A 17,359-nucleotide genomic window follows, 5' to 3' on the forward strand; every position below is an offset into this window, starting at 1 on the left:
TATTAGCCACGTCATCCTCGTTCAAGGTTTCGTTATTGTATTCAAAAGTGTTACCTTTGAGTGTGACTCTATCCGTCATGTTACTACAACTACCATTCGGCAGTTCAAAGGTTACAGATTGAATCTCAGCACCAACCATTGACACTTCTGATTCTGAGTCAGCCCATGTTCTCATACACGCTAATGGCAAAATTTCTTTCGTAAAGACGATGGAGGTGGATTCCACGTCGACTTTAAGTGTAATCGTTGCATCATGTGCATTAAAAGAATGTAATTCTGATTCAGAAATACTGATCACATTGTTTAGTGGTAATGCTCTGCGTATGAATGACGTAACGTTCCTTTCAATCTCAGTCAAGGCAGGACAGACGGTTTGCCAGGGAAATGACATATGAAAAGTCAATAAAATATGCCAGGATATAATATCATGGGACATTGATCTTGTGTTGACAATAGACGCCCGGTTTTCAAATTCACTTTGCGGATAACGGACTTTCTTTACACACTTTTCTAAAAACATGTCAAACATTTCATCGTGTCACAGTTCCATTGTTCTGTGTAATATTTTCCATGTACAAAGACACGTTGAAATCCTTGAGCGGTGAAGTCGAAGAGAACGTTAAATGCGCGAAGTCGCGTGAAACCCTTGTAATCTAGAGGTACGCCGCAATGAACATCAGAAAGGTGGAAATTGGGCTCGTTACAAAACGCGCAATGTATATTCTTGTAAAAACGCGGAGCAATATCAACACGTGTCACGTGACCAACACGAATATGCGCCGTGTAATTATGACACCGATGTACCAACTCTAGATCGGAAAATCCCGATGGACATTCTGCTGTGTAATTCACACAAGTTGGCAACTTTTCCTGGAGGTCAGTTGGTACACCGACAGTGCGTTTACAGTCTTGAAGCTTTTGGAGCATTGCTATTCCCAACGACATGTTGTGACGTAGTTCATAAAAAAACTCGGTTTTTGTGCGTCGTGGTATGTCGCAGAACCACTGCAACGGTAAAAAACTGCACTTCCGAAGGGTCGATTCCGTTGCAAACGGCACAATAAATATTTTGATACACAACGTAGTCAGAGGAAGTGAACACCGGCGTTATGTCTAAAACGGACGACGTCGTATCTGAAAAATAAAAATAATTGAGAAATGAGTTCAGATTGTAAGAAGTTCATCCATGCCATCCATCCGTAAGCTATTGCACCGTAGGCATTGAAAGTTATAATGAAACATGAAAATGAGTAAATTAATAAAACATCAAAAGCTATTTCGAATCAGAGCTACATACGCCACCAGACGTATTGTGCATGTTCTATTAACTTAGTACAAGTCCAGAAACTGAAATACTTAGCCCAAGGAAACTTCATACCATTTTCAAAATCAAGAATAATATATAAAAATTACCCATATATGTGATGAAAGTTAGCTGCTATATATTCAAAATGGTAACTCAACAGGAAAAATGTAGAATCGTTTGATATTTCACAAAAAGAGAACGGTGACAACTAAATTTACATTCGGCTTAAAGATGAGTCTGTCGAATCGGCAAAGAAGCAAAGCCTGTTATTTTTTAGAGATATAATATCTGTAGGCGCATTCTACTTTCAAGACTGATGGCGTCGGTGCTTCTGAAAAGCATTGATTCGTGATTTATTGATCCGTTGGTGTATTGATACGAAGTTTGATTGATTGACTGATTGATTGATTGATTGATTCTGTCAAAGTTCGTTCGACACGCAGTCAAAACACTACGTATAGTATTAAGGTTCAAGGAACATGATTGAACGTTACGACCAGCTATTTTGAACAACTCAAAAGACGCTATGTCGAAGGCATACACTGTCATTGTACCAGAAAAAAACTCCCAAGGACAGACCTAAAAACTGCCGCTCCTACAAATTGTGTTGATTGCAACGACATTCTTAAAGAAATTCATAATTTTGGAAACCCCGAAAACACCCTGAGGAACCAGCACATTAATTTTGAAAGGCATGCGCAAATGCTTTTAGAAAAGAAATTCCCAATCAAAGGTGGACGTGTGCAAGAAGAACTGCAAAAGAAACATACTGGAGAAGCAAAAAATAACCAACACAATTCATGAAGGTTTGTATATGCTGTACACAAACTTGATGTTGCTTATTAACTCAAATATTTGAGATGAACACACGTGGTTCTTGAATGTTGTACCTATTTTTCTGTGCGCATTCAGCTTGATATTCAGCCTACACTGTAAAATAGCGGACGCCAGACGCGTCTTTACGCGTTCAAAATGTACATGTCGGTGTTCAAATTTGAACGGCTAGTGTTCATATTGTTAACACTAGTGTTCATATTATTAACAATGGTGTTCTTAACCTGAACACGTAGTGTTAATAACCATCTCCTTCAAGTGTTCAAAAACTCAGCATCACAGAAATTTTACAATACTGTGAAACAATTAACAATCTTTTGTTTTTTTACTTTACAATGGCTATATTAAATTTACTACTGCCTCGCTGTCCGGCAAACGTACACGGATTTTGGTGTAACGAATTTCCCACTAAGTGAAAAATATTTCCGGTCTACAATTGCTTGAAAGCATGATTTTTCTAAAAAGGAAAGTATGCACAATAATTTTATACATTTATTACGTGTTGAAATTTTGAAAATTTGAAAAGAAAATCAGAAAACCATCATGAACGTTTTAATTTTAACATCGGCGTGCAAGAGGCGTTCTATTTCTAAACACTTGGTGTTCAAGTTTGGTGTCTTTTCTTATCCCATGATGCATCAAAACGGAAGTTGCGACATTTTTCTTGTAAGCGCACCCTGAAGTCGTGATCGTGCGGAAGCAAGACCAGAAAGGGTAAGTTTTCTCCCCAAAATAGTAAAAGGTATTAGATTTTGAAGCATCTGTATTAATATCCTTCGAAATTAATCGTATTGTACTTTGAAATAGCTTAACTACGTGAAGAAACCTTTTTTCTTTTAGTGGCTGGTATACCAACAACAAGCTGTGAATACGCAGTGGTACTTTAGCCATGGCCTATCGATCGATCTCAGTCGGGTCAAGGGTCATTGCAACACAACTGTAGCGATAACCCTTGACCTGAGCGCGATCGATACGCCTTGCATAGAACCGCTGCGTAATCACAGCTAACACATGTCTTTTAGTAGAGACAATCGTATGTAAATAATCAATTGAACATTGTAGAGTATACAATGTATTGTTTCAGCATAAAAGAGTTTGGCTTTTTTATTTTAATCAGTTGATGACAAGAAGAAGCCAATATTTTGTAACAGTATTGAAAAGAGGCACTGTATATGAAAGTCTCCCCTTTTCCTTAACCTAATCAGCTCCTTGTCTTTCATTTAAAGTCTCATCTCGCCATTACCTAGTGTTGCATTATTTTCAGGATGTAAAAAGTTGGATATAACTGAAAATCGAAGAGTTGTTACAGAAGCTGGTGGTACAGATAATGAAGAAGATGAGTGTACAGGTAGCTGTCTGGAAACAAGCTTGAGAACCTCAGTTCATCTCTAGTGTAGATTTAAACTTCCGAGGGTCAGTAACTGAATTTAGATAAGTTTCTGTATTTTTTTCTGAATTAATTTAAGCTTTGGTAGCATGCTATGATCAACTAAATGTTGCCGGAGGATAAGCTTTCACAGACGTGTAGTCTCCTTTATCAGATGCAAGGGTGGAATGAAAAATAATAGCTGAAAGCGACGGAAAATTCAGAGTAAAAATGTCCACTCTGAATTACTGATTTTTCTGAAATTTTCACTCTGAATTTTCTGTCCCTTTCTGCTTCAATTTTTCATTCCCCCTTGCATCTGATAACGGAGACTTCACGTCTTTTGAAGCTTATGCCCTTCTAACATTTAGTTGATCATAGCATGCTACCAAACCTAAGAGAATTTTGTATTGTAGCTCAACACGTCTCTTGTTCTTAGCAACTGGTTTTTAGCTTTGCCGTCAGCTAAATAGGTGGATGTGTAGCATTGCCCTCAAATTTGTACATCCCAAGGTTTTTCTTCAAAAGAGCCTGTTCGAATCCTTTACACTGCATGAAACGCAATAATACAGATAAATTCACATTAATGAGTTGACTGTATTATTGAATAAATACACGTGAATTCACATGAATCCACATAAATAGAGACTTGCTGAATACAAGCAATTGATTATTAACTGTATTCATCTGTATATGCACTTTTCAGCTAAAATACAGGCAATAATCCATGCAAATACAGTAAGTATTATTGGCTTTTTATGCAGTGTTAATATTTGGATTACAGGTCCCCAGGGATTACCCTAATCACATATGTTCAAATTATGATGAACTATGCAAATTTCTATTTTTCTATTTTTGGCAAAAATCTTCTTCTCTTTTACTGACGTCTTCAATATTTGGTAAACATGTCCCTAAGAATGACCCTAGTCAAATTTGTGCTAGTTGTGATGAAATATTCAATTTTTTATGTTTCATGGCAATTTTCGTCATTTTTGGTCAAAAAATCTTTAAAAATCTTCTTCAAAACTGCTAATTGAACAGCTTTGATATTTAGGACATAGATCTCTACTGATAGCCTTTTTCTGATTGTTCAAATTATGCAGAAATTTGGAACTTTGCATTTTTAAGACATTTCAGACATTTTTAAGATATGAGGGATTACCAGAATGTGATATATATACGTTATGATGAAATCTACATTTTTTTAATTTTAAGTGTGATTTTTACCATTTTTGGTAAAACATTTGTATAAAAATTAATAGCAGGGTACACCAGAATTTGAAAGGTCTTTACGAATATGTTTTCAATTTCTGAGTAGATTTTTGAAATGTCACCGATTTATTTCATTGTTTATTTAAAGATATTACAAACAAACAAACCTCTTTGTTTATGAAGGACTTTGTTGGACAAGGAAATAGGTTTTACCCTGCCAAGGACCAATTTTCCCCACTTTCTGCATGTTGTGCCTTACTGTTACACTTTGACAACTTGCCATGTTGTGTTTACTTTAATGTGGACAACTATTTACAATTGTCTATACAAGAGGAAATGTCTTTAAGAAACCATCTTACAACAATGAAGTATGCATTCCATACATATATGTATTTCCAACACAATAAGTAAGCCAAATTTTGAGCTTTTTCAGATGATTTTTTGTACATTTTAAACAAGTATGAACCTTAAAACGTAATCCACAATATTTAAATAAAACCTGTTTTGTCATTACTTTGTTCATATTTTTTAAAACGATCTACAGTGTTCATGGGGATTTGTATTGCTTATGTTTTTGATAGGAGGGTGTTAACACCGTTGGTATGTTCCTCTGACAAACTTTACATACAAATTGGCAATGTTTATTTGCCCTTTTTACAGTAAATTATTGTATTTTACTCTAGAAATGCTTTGTGTATTTTTAGAATAAAATAATTTTACTGAATATCAGTGGTCTGTAATGTTATTTCAAGGCTTGAACACCCTCTGAACGCCCAAAATTAAAGGTGTTCAACAAGCGCGCATTATGTGTTCTAGCCTGTAACACACTTATCGTTGAACGGCGTCCATGCGTTCAAAAAGTGTTACAGCCCTTTGAACGCGTAAATGCGTTCAATTTTTTGAACACATTTCATGTGCAACGTGTGTTCAGATATGGAACACCATGGTGTTCAATATAATGTCTGATGAACACGTAGCGTTCAAAATCTGCACACGTGTTTAAAAAATTGAACGTTGGTTGAACACGTAGTGTTAAATTTCTGAACGTCTGGACGCGTTCAAAAGTGTTACAAAAGCGTTTAATTGGTGTTCTATCCTTGAACACTTAACTTTACAGTGTATACCCACAGTAAGAAATGTATATGTTAATTGTATAATAATGAGGGAATCATGATACGTAACACATATCAACCTCCCAGCAACTTACCTAAAAAGTCTATTCACATTCAATGCATTAAGATGTGTCACGTGACCTAACTACAAAACTTCATCAAATATGCAAAAGCGCTATCAATCAGTACATCATGCCATGAATGGGTTGTTGCGACAAAATATATTTTTTCGAGTAGAAAAGTATAATTCCAAAAGAACCTGATACCTAGACATGGTAGCAGCACATGGTACAACAACTTTGGGAGCAGTACCCCATGCTTGCGGTTCAATTCTCGAAGTATCATGAACAACAGCAAACGATTTATGATTTGAAAAAGGAGACGACGCTATGGAGACTAATGATAGGATGCTAAGTGTGATAGATGATGATCTTGAACTTATGCAGCTGGTCTCTGCGAGGAGGCTTGGTTACAACCCAACACGATTATCACGACGTAGGAAAGGCTTTCCTTGGCCAGGTCTGGTGTGTTTGAACGTGATTAGCATGACATACTATGGTATAGGGCCTGTTGTTTGGCACGTCAGTGCTAGTCAGTGTTTGCGTCATATTAATTGCAGTTACTGGACGAAGAGGTTTTGTCAGTGTCAGGCACACTGAGTTACTCACGGCTCTCAAAATCAATCTAAGTATGCTGGAGTTTGATCCAAGAATGGCTTCAAAATCAGGAATTTTTTGAAAATTAATGCAGGTATTCCGATCGAAAATCTACTGATTTTTTTACTCTGGGTTGATAGCTCTGCTGGTGAACAGAATTGTCCCCGAGGCTGTCTTTCGCTCAGTTAAGTGATGTGTTCATTGTTCTGATAAACTTTGTGTGCGATGTGTGAAAGCGAGTATGAGAGTTCGAGTGCTACATGAACTCTACGGCGTGTGGAGGGGACGTAATCAGAATAATTGTAACAACTTAACTCGGGTATTGAACCACTCTTTCTTAAGGTTAGGGAATTGGCCGAGCGGTTTTGACTATGATGTCTTCGCTAGGTGGCTGGTGCCATGCGTTGTGAGTTCGAATCCCATCGAAACACTTTTGATATATATATATATATATATATATTATTATATATATATATATATATATATATATATAATATATATATATATATTATATATATATATATACACGTGTGTGTGTGTGTGTGGTTGTGTGTGTGTACCTTGGAAATCAACTAACTGTCTTACCATTAGCATTCTCACATTTTTGTTTGAAGTGGTGATTCGTCAATCCCCTTGGACATCTGTGAAGTATCCTTATGTCGTGCATGCCCTGGGGCGTCGGCAAACAGTAGCTGGACAGCCAGAGGTCGTCAAGATTTGGCGGATTGTCACTATTACGAATGCACACATCCTCGTAGTCATGACAACAATCTTGGCGCGACAAACACTGAGGTTCGCAACTACACATGACGATTTCTGGGGCAAATATTTTAACGGTCTTTGTACCATTACAAACAGACCCAGTCGGCGTTAGGCACGAATCGAGTCGTTGGTCACTGCCTGGATAATGGCATAAAAGCGTGTCGTTGTCGATAGAGTAATAGCCTTGTACGAAATCGTCATCCGGGCTTTTTGAATTTGTCATAGGAATAGCTGAAACTGTTGGATCCACGAGCGCCTGACTTGTGTGATCGCCGGCAATGTCTCCCCTCTCCGTTGGAATTCCAACGACGGTGGCATGCGATTTTACAACAGTTAGACTGTCCCAATAAGTGAGAAGAGCAACGAATAAGAAGATCCAAAGAAACTTCATGGTGATTGGAAGTTGTCCTGAAAGGAGAAACCAAATAGAATGGAGGTTCCAGCTGTACTTGTCTTGTTGACATCATGATCATATGATAACAAATAAACCCCCTCCCCCTTACCAAGTTCACATTTACGTGAATTTGCAGTGGCGGTGTCAGGAGAGCTGCCCATGACTTCATTGTGATAAAAGGAGAAAATATATTTGTTTTATTTCTACCGCGTTCTTCTGAACAAGCTTTTTATTTCAAAGAAAAAACAATAAGATGTGGCATTTCCTATGCCGCAAATATCCTCAACCTACTCAAGTAATATATTTCAGCCTTTGATATTATTAAGTATAAAATAGTATGTAGTTTCAATTTGTAATACTTCTTCGTTGACATTTGGAAATATTTTGAAAGATTGAAAGATTGCTTTCTATGGATGGTTTTTAGAGTCCTATCACATTACTGCAACTTAAAGCTTCAGTTTGATTGACTTGCCATTGTCAAAGTTTGTCTACTCCTGAGTTCGTTTCGCACATAAATTGAAAATTATATGCCAATTATTATGAATCTACCTACCTACCTACCTACCTACCTACATATTTACAGCACTTACGGCCAATCGACAAAATGGGACGAGAATGGCAACGGTAGCTTTTAGGTAAAACTTTATTAGAACCCTATGGTGACATTAATTTAAAATAGGAGTATGAAATAAAACAAGTTTATAACTTTAAAGTGAAAAGAAAATTGACATCAAGCTGATATTAAATTTTCAAATACTTCGTCATACATGTATGGCGGGTAATCAAGGAAGAAATTCAGACTCGGATTTGACAATATAGCAGTCAACTCAATATCAATGGTCGTCGTAACGATACCATGACAAGGTTGATTCATCATGAATACGTAATGTAACCAAAAGGAACATATAATGAGAGACAAAATTTCGTAATTTGTGGATATCGAATATACAGTGCCGTTCAGCATTATCGAATGCAGTTAAATGCCATTGAAATGCAAGAAAAGCTACCGTCTTTCTGAAGGAAAGTTTGAAGGAAAGTTTACATATCCTGGGCATTATTGTGCGATATAGCGTCATGTCAATGTCAGGATGTTTGGAGGTAGCGTTTACAATCTCAATAATCAACCTTCCACCCCATTGTCCTCAGAACATCGGGACCAATTCAAGCACTGGAAACGCAACCGTAGGAGTTGCATGCTGTAAAACATCAAATGTCGTAGCTACTCACCTTTTTGAACAGACACTTCATCAGCAACTGCCTTATTCATCTACAGAGGACAAATACATTAAAAACGCTGAAGAATAATATACAGGTAGAGTAGTTCCGTTACACAAAAAGAGCAGTTAACACCAACCTGTTTCAATTGAGTGTAATTTCCAAGGTTAGACGAAGAAAGTGTACTTCCGTTAGCAAGACCTCAGGATATAGGGTTTGTCTGTCGGGAACTTTTTTGTTATTTTTATTTCAGTGTGACCCATCAAAAAACAACAAAGTCTGCAAAGACATGCGTGATTTTTTCGAAATCTGGGATTTTGGATTGGGGGATTATAAATAAGGAAGGTCTGGTTACCGGGAAAGACACATTTTTGGTCTTATCGAAAACGTAGTACATTTCCAATTGTCCAAGAATGTTGAAGATTCAAATCTCCAGTATAGTTTTCAATCTTGTTTCCGTACATCACATTTAACTGACAGATGTCTTCTGTATTTAACTGACTATATTCATATTGAAAAGGACAAGTGTAATATGTTGCAATTAGATTTACAAAGCGTTTGATACGGGCAGTCATATCATCTTACTTGTTGAACTGAAATCCCCTACCATGTTTACTAACAGAGCTGGACATCATATTTAGCTGTTCCTCAATAAACATACGCTTTGGACTCCGTCTGTCGTACAATCAGGAGTAACTTACCATTTGCTCGTAGTTGGATTTCGTCTTGCGATACAGCAATTCACGTTCGGAGAGATCACAACTTTGGCTCTGGCTAACATCGAGGAAAGCCTCCCTTTTTATGAATTGCGAAAGTATGACGTTTATCGCTTTGATTGGATGCCTGAGTGAGTAGGCGTGGGGGCATGTATTGGATGACAAATTATTTAAAATCAACAATCTCTTGCCTTGTGTTGGGCTAAATGAAAACAGGTTTTTGTACTGTACCTGCAAGACACGTACGTCAGTCGGGAACACGTATGTATGTATGTATGTATGTATGTATGTATGTATGTATGTATGTATGTATGTATGTATGTATGTATCTATGTATGTATGTATGTATGTATGTATGTATGTATGTATGTATGTATGTATGTATGACTTCACTGATAACTCTTTCAAGTCACGCCTCGCTAAACACATGCAATCGATCCACAACAAAGAATATGAGAATAGTACTGAATTATCAAAGTTTATTTGGTCAATTAAGAACAAGGATCAGTATGTTGCTGTACCATGGTCAGTTATTGTCATAGTGTCGAATTACTCCAACATAAGCAAGCATGTAATTTTTGTTTATCAGAAACGTTTTAGTGCGAGTACTTCAAGACGGAGGTTAACGGGAAATAGGGCCACTTTTGGGGTCTTCTCGTCAGATAAAAGGCAGAGGTTTTCACAATTTTATTCCCAGGATATTTCGCGTAAAATTATATACGACTGTGGGCGTAAAGTGTACGCTGGAGGGAAAATAGCGGATAATTTCGTTTGTGTGAAAATTGCATTATTTTTCACGGCATTTATGTGGTCCGTCTAACACTGAGGTAGGCATTGCGAGCAATCATCTGCTTCGAGCTGGCAATTAGCTGTTTTACCGCACTATCGTGTTCGAGCAGCCTCGTGATATAATTTGATCATTTCAAAGAGCATCCACAATCGCAATCTTGATTGAGTGAGTGACTTTGTGAGCAACAGAGTGACAAAAATCACGGAACGTGAAGTTAGTACTGCTTGTGCCGTCGAATTTGTTGAACAGGTCGAGGTTTTTACGTTTTTAGATTCAATGTGCATATCCATGAGTAGGATTGTGAAAACCATGGCTTGAGAAAACTCAAGAGATTCGGTCAAAGTGTTTTAATTTACTTTTATGGAGCAAGAATTGAGAGCATTTTAATTTTTCCAATTACTGTTTGATATGTTAAAGCAACACAACAGACGAAAGAAAGGATTGACAGAAGAGTTAAGATCCCCGCCAAAATTAATTGGATGTAAGTTGCCAGGTATTGAATCTTTATATTCCGTGCGACTGTTACGTAAAGCGCACAAAATCATCGCTGATGGTTCCCATTCGGCCCATCATATTTTCCAGATTCTTCCTTCTTTGAAATGTTACAATTTTTTAAAGTGTAGAACAAACCGTTTCAAAAACAGTTTTTATCCTGCGGTAGTTCAAAACTGTCATGTCAGATTTAATTCTGCAGAAGCTATTTTTGGCTTCTGTTATGTTAGGGAGCGTTCAGTTATTATGGCCGGGGGTGGGCCGGCAAAAATCCAGGAGGGGGTTCACCTCAAATTTGAAAACTGCAAGGGGGGGTCATGTATTTTTCAAACAGCTCAGAGGAAAGGGGTCACTTAATTTTCATAAGTATCTGTCCCGTCAAAAAGCAGTATCAGTGTTCAGAAATATTCTGGGAGATAAAAATGATGCGTTGCATGATTTCATTCTCTGAAGTTATGCAACTGTAAATCTGAACAAAAGTATAATTATCTGTAACGTGAACATCTTGACTTGGCAACTCTGAGGCTTGTCTTATTGTAAATCGAGCTCACTGAGGGTAATGAACAATTCCTACTACTTACATATTAGAGATATAGCAAGTTTTGTCAGGGAAATTATTTAACAGTTAGTTACCTGTAGATAGTACCATGAAAAGTGAAATTATACTTTTAGGGAAATTCCAAAAATCCAATTTCTTGCACACATATCAACCTTTAACCATCCTAGGCTAACTAAGTGCTTTAAAATGAATTATTAAATGTCTATAAATACACAGATTTTGATAGTTTTGTATTGGAAAAAATTATTCATAGTTTCCTCATAGACTCCCATGTACAGTGAATCTACATTTTTGTAAAATTCCAAAATCCAATTTCTGGCGATCACATCAATTTCTTAAAACCCTAGTCTAATCAAGTACATTAATATTAATAATAGAGAGTATATAAATACACAGGTTTACCTATTTTTGTATTGGAAAAAAAAATATTCATACTTTCCTCATAGACTCCAATGTATAGTGGGATGAATGTTTTCGGTGAAATTCTAAAGTAAATCTATTTGTCCACATACCAGTTGTAACAACCCTATTTAATTTAAGTACATTTATGTAAATTATCAAATATCTATAAATGCATAGATATAGTTTTGCATTTAAAAAGTATTACATAGTTTTCTCATACATTACCATGTAATGTATGAGGTAATTTCAAAATTTTCGCAAGTCAGAAGGGGAAATCTGAGCATTAACACCTCGTGAGTTTGTAAGGAAGGTCATTTGAAAAAGTCAGGGGTTTTTTTGGATTCTATCGCTCCATGCCCCCCTCCCCCGAGGTATTTGTGTGTGCAGCTTTACTCAAGCAATGTGGGAGGGGGTCATGAAATTTTTGTCATCTTAAAAGGGGGTTCATCAATTTTTTGGTACAATGGGTAGGGGGGGTCACTTATTTTGACTGATACGCAGGAAGAATTTGCCGGCCCACCCCCGGCTACAATAACTGAACGCTCTCTTATTGTTATTTATTTTATTGGATGTTTCTCACTGTCATTTCTTTGTATGTGTTTCTAAAACCACTGCCAAAACATATTTCTTTTTTAATTTTACTTCACATTTGCGAATAAATTATTATTACTATAATAATAATAATAATAATAATAATAATTATTATTATTATTATTATTATTATTATTGTTATTGTTATTGTTATTATTATTATTATTATTATTATTATTATTATTATTATTATTATATTGAATAAGATAGTAACTTGGCATATTTTATCGACAAAATACATTTTGAGTGGTACCACATTTTGAACGACCTCATCATTTTATCTCTACTGGCTATTTTCGATGGAAACGACTTGAAAACTGAATAATTAAGTAAGAATTTCTGAGGAATTACCATAACATGTAAAATTGCAAGTAAGTATGTCAATATTTCCCTAGGCAATGTTCTGAAAACTGTTTGACCTTCGATTTATACCATTCATGTTGTTCGACACACGTGTTGCTCTGTACAAATTATAATTCAAAGTCCTCTGCTGTTCGCCTTTCACTGATAAACGAACAACTCTATATAGAGAACCAGGCAGATTTCGAATCATTACCTTGTGGGATATGGGATTCAAGGATATCAACTACCGTCGTCACCGTAGTCTCTCATTAATACTGGATGAGGTCGGTTTAAGTTTCAGTGCCTTTGACGGCAACTTATTCGTGCAACAAGCTGAAAGACATCGTGTCGTTGTATCACATTTTGCTCAAAAGAGATACCACGGTATCCAAAAGAAGATTATACAACAATTGAAACGTTAAGATAGCGTTTTTACGCAAATTCCTCCTCCGAAATAAATGAAAGTAGTTGTTAAAACATTTTTATGGTTCAATTATTATATTATCTGAGATGAAAAAGCTCGCTACATTAATGTAACTTCTTACGTCTTCTGACTGTTTCCAAGGTGATCAATACATCGATATCCTCAAGTATGACGGTAACAAAACAGGACTCATCATTAAATTATAACAAGTAATCGTGTAACCTTAGAGCTTTCAGATACAGAGGGAACGCCATAATGACAAAATGCTATCATTACGTTTCATCTTTCAAATCAGTCTCGACGGTTACCATGATTCTGTGAGTCGCTTAATGTAAGGCACGAATGGTGGTGCAATTACCACGTTATCCCTACGCAAAAACGTATTATCGTGGTAAGACAAGTCCCTTCTGAGGTTGCAAATCTCAGATCCTCTAAAGTAATGAACATATTTTTGCGTGCGCTGCTGAAGTTTGGTACAGCTCGTGTAAATTCGTGCTTCCTCTATTGGAAAAGGCTGATCTCCAATTTAAATCCAGAATCCAATTTATCACATGGTCGAAAAACAAAGTTAACAAGAATGTAATTCGGAGAAAAAAGTAAACGTAATAGTAAATTGAGTCAATATCTCTACAGTGAGTTCGGCCTATTATCAATATCTTCGAAATAATGATTATATGAACAGTTTGTCGTTGCCTTTCCTTGTAAATTTGACTGCTGTACTATCACAGATATTTGTAGCTGTCAACATCGGTTATGGGAACTAGGTCGCATCTAGTCAAAGCAAAGGTATCACTTTTTGTGTTCTCTTCTTCTTTTTTCTCTTTTGTTTTGCTTAGAGAAGTGTTATATGATATTCTCTTTCACAATAAATAATAATAATCAAAGATAAGATCATGAGCGAATTTGGAGAAATTTAAATTATCGATACTAAAAATTCAAAATCAAAAAAATTCTCTTGAAAAGGCATTGCGATGAAACAAAGTTATCTCAAAAACAAATCGAACTTGAATGATATTATGGTAATACCATTTAAGATACTACCTTCATGCAATTAATTTTGTTCCTTGCCATGGTGAAATTGTAATGTTGTAATGTGTTCTTCACAAGTTTGCAGTCTGGCTATAATCTTCCAGTCATTCTCCCAAAATCACACCTGCACGATTATTTTCAAGGCGTTTCAGTGATTAAGAATGTTGACTTACAACGGTAGAAACATGTTGCATCTCAAAATCAACATATTTACCTGTGTTTTTTGATTCTACTACTTGACATGAAATAAATTTTCCCTATATATTATTTGTGTCATAAACAACTTATGTGTCCATATTATGCGAATAAACAACTGCGGCACGCAAGGTAGCCGCCGAACACAACAGCACTGAGATATTGAGATATCAGCCAGCTGCGGCTCGGAAAAGTAGTTTATTTCTGACATTCTCTAAGACTCCAATGATACCGAACGATCTGTCTCAGGGCCAGGATGTACTCTATCAAAACCAGCACCGATTTTGTAAATATTGTTCACTGGCAGATCACCTCAACATAGTACTACTACTACTACTACTACTACTACTACTACTACTACTACTACTACTACTACTACTACTACTAATGATAATAATAAGTTTTTATGTAGCGCGCATATCCACAAGTACTTGTGCTGAAGGCACTTTACAATTATTATTACCCCTGGTCACTGGACCTAATATGATACCACTCAACTCCCTGAGGAGCGAACAACAGCTCACATGTGCAGCCAATAAGCGCATCAGAGCTAAACGCACACATTACAACCACTGTCCTACCAGGTACCCATCACTCCTGGGTGGGGAGAAGCAATGAGGAATAAAGTGCCTTGCTCAAGGACACAACACCATAGACAGTGTGTGAAATTAACTTGAAATGCATGCTGGTCCGAAGGACCAATAGTAAAGGGAATCTGCTGGTCCTTCTGGATGTATGTTGGTCCAACAAAAAACTAACAAAAACCCATTCAAAAATGTACTTTCAATTGAAAATAGCTGATAACATGGTACATTATCAGTCTCTCCTACTCTGGTGTTGTTATATAATATTGATACAAATAAATGAACAAATATGTATTTTAAATTTTTTTTTTTTTTGCTCAATAATATATGCCATGACAGGAGGTAGGTATCACCCAGAACCAGATCTCTATGGAAAAAGGTTTTATAGTTCATTCCAATTAACATGGGAAAAGTCTGAGTTTTCATTTCAAATAAACATGGTGGGGGGAGTCTTTCAGTTTTCATTCCAAATTAATATGAGAAAAATTCTTTCTGTCCTTATTTCCAATTAACATGGGAAATAGTCTCAGTTTTCATTTCAAATAAACAGTCTTTCAGTTTTCATCTTATATCTCTACTACATGGGAACAAGTCTCCAGTTTTCATTTACACCATCTGCTATTTCAAACAGATCATGGGCATCATCATTCTCAGAGCAGCTAGTGTCTTCAACTCAAAGTTAGATTCATAGTCTGATTCTACATCAGTGTCCTGATCAGCACACTCAGTAGCAACTGCATTTGCAGCATCTGCCTCCTTTTGCACAGTTTCATATTCCTGAGTAGATGTAGATGCAATGACTGTCACGGCATCTGTCAGCAACTCCTTTTTACGTCCAGTGCAAGCCATCCAGACAAAGTCTTTTGATGGACGGTTATTCATACATATGGCATGGGCATTACGGAACAGATACTGAGATAGCAGAGTTTTGTGAAGACAGCACTGTTCATTTTTTGCAGTGTTACCTCAGCTGTGGCGCATTGCGGTTCTAAGCGTGTTCCACGGCGATTTTATGAACCTCTGACTGACTGCGTGAGGCTAAATTCGAATATCTAAAGTTGTTAGGCCTAGTGCCAACCACAAACGGACCTTTAGAATAAGTTGAGACAGCAGACTTACGAGATATGCGACTACCTTATGGGCAGAGAGATCGCTGTATGCTCGTCGGAATGGCGTGCTGTACATACATCTTTAACTTATCAAATAACCATTCTATTCGCGGAACTCATTCTCAGCATTCACTCATTCATTCATTCATTTAGGCTATTCTATATGGAACTCATGCATGCTGAAAAGATCGCGGTTTTCGTCTTTCTCGATCGGGCAAAAAAATAAAATAAACTGTGTTGTTTCGATAACATGGTTGGCAGGGATTTTTTCCATAATATTTTTATTTTAAAATATGCACTTTTCAGGGGTTCGGGGCGATCAAACACTGGCCATAACATTTCCAGGAAAAACGTGTCATACATATAAAAGGAATAAAAACATAAGAGACATCCTCGTTCAAGCAAAACTCAAATGCCAGGTAACGAACACTTGATTTTACGGGTTTTTTCTTTCTTTTTTTTACTTCCGTGTTTACGTAGATGAGACAGTTTAGGGTCGGCAGGTAAACAAATAGGGTAGGTCGGGTTATCGGAACTGTACAGATTATTTCTTTGACCTCATTTTCCCTTCGTGACTGTTGCTTCTCCTTGTCGTTTGTTTTTGTATTCTTCTTGGAGGGCTCACACCCGTCAAAAAACGCCGCATATTGGTAGGGCGATCCGCAACAGCGTAGTCAGGTCGCGCACGTTGACAGCAGACTTGCAAGACCTCTGATCTTTCTAACAAACTTTGTTAGTATCAAGAATTGTTATTGGTCAAAATAATAGCCTGCCCGTGAAATATGCCAATTGCGTACGTTATTTAAAAATGTTTCAGCTGTCGCGGCTGTCTTTCTCTGTCCGAAGAGTTGGTGATTCGTTACGTACTGCAGTAGCAAAACTAGGAAAAATACTCATGCAAGCGGGGATCGAACTGACAAATATTTGGATACATAGCCAAACAAATTCGGTTTTCAAAATTTATTGTGTGAATTTTGCGCTGGTTCGAAGGACCAGTGGTCTGGAAAAACTGCTGGTCCGTCGGGGATTCTGTTGGTCTCGGACCAGCGTTAATTTCGCACGCTGACCATAGACCATGATGCCTCCATCGCTATTTTGCCTGTCTTTACGATAATACGGAAGTAGGCGAATGACAGGGCAGACAAAATACTTGCTGGTCAAACTGTACATAAAACCATGCCCTATGTCATTTTACTGCCTCTTTCTATTTTTTAAACGCCTGCTTTACTGCCAAAATCTCGTGACGTTGCCATAGAGACTGTCCTCTAT

Source organism: Ptychodera flava, chromosome 6 (genome assembly GCF_041260155.1).
Source record: "Ptychodera flava strain L36383 chromosome 6, AS_Pfla_20210202, whole genome shotgun sequence".
Taxonomy (NCBI): Eukaryota; Metazoa; Hemichordata; class Enteropneusta; family Ptychoderidae; genus Ptychodera; species Ptychodera flava.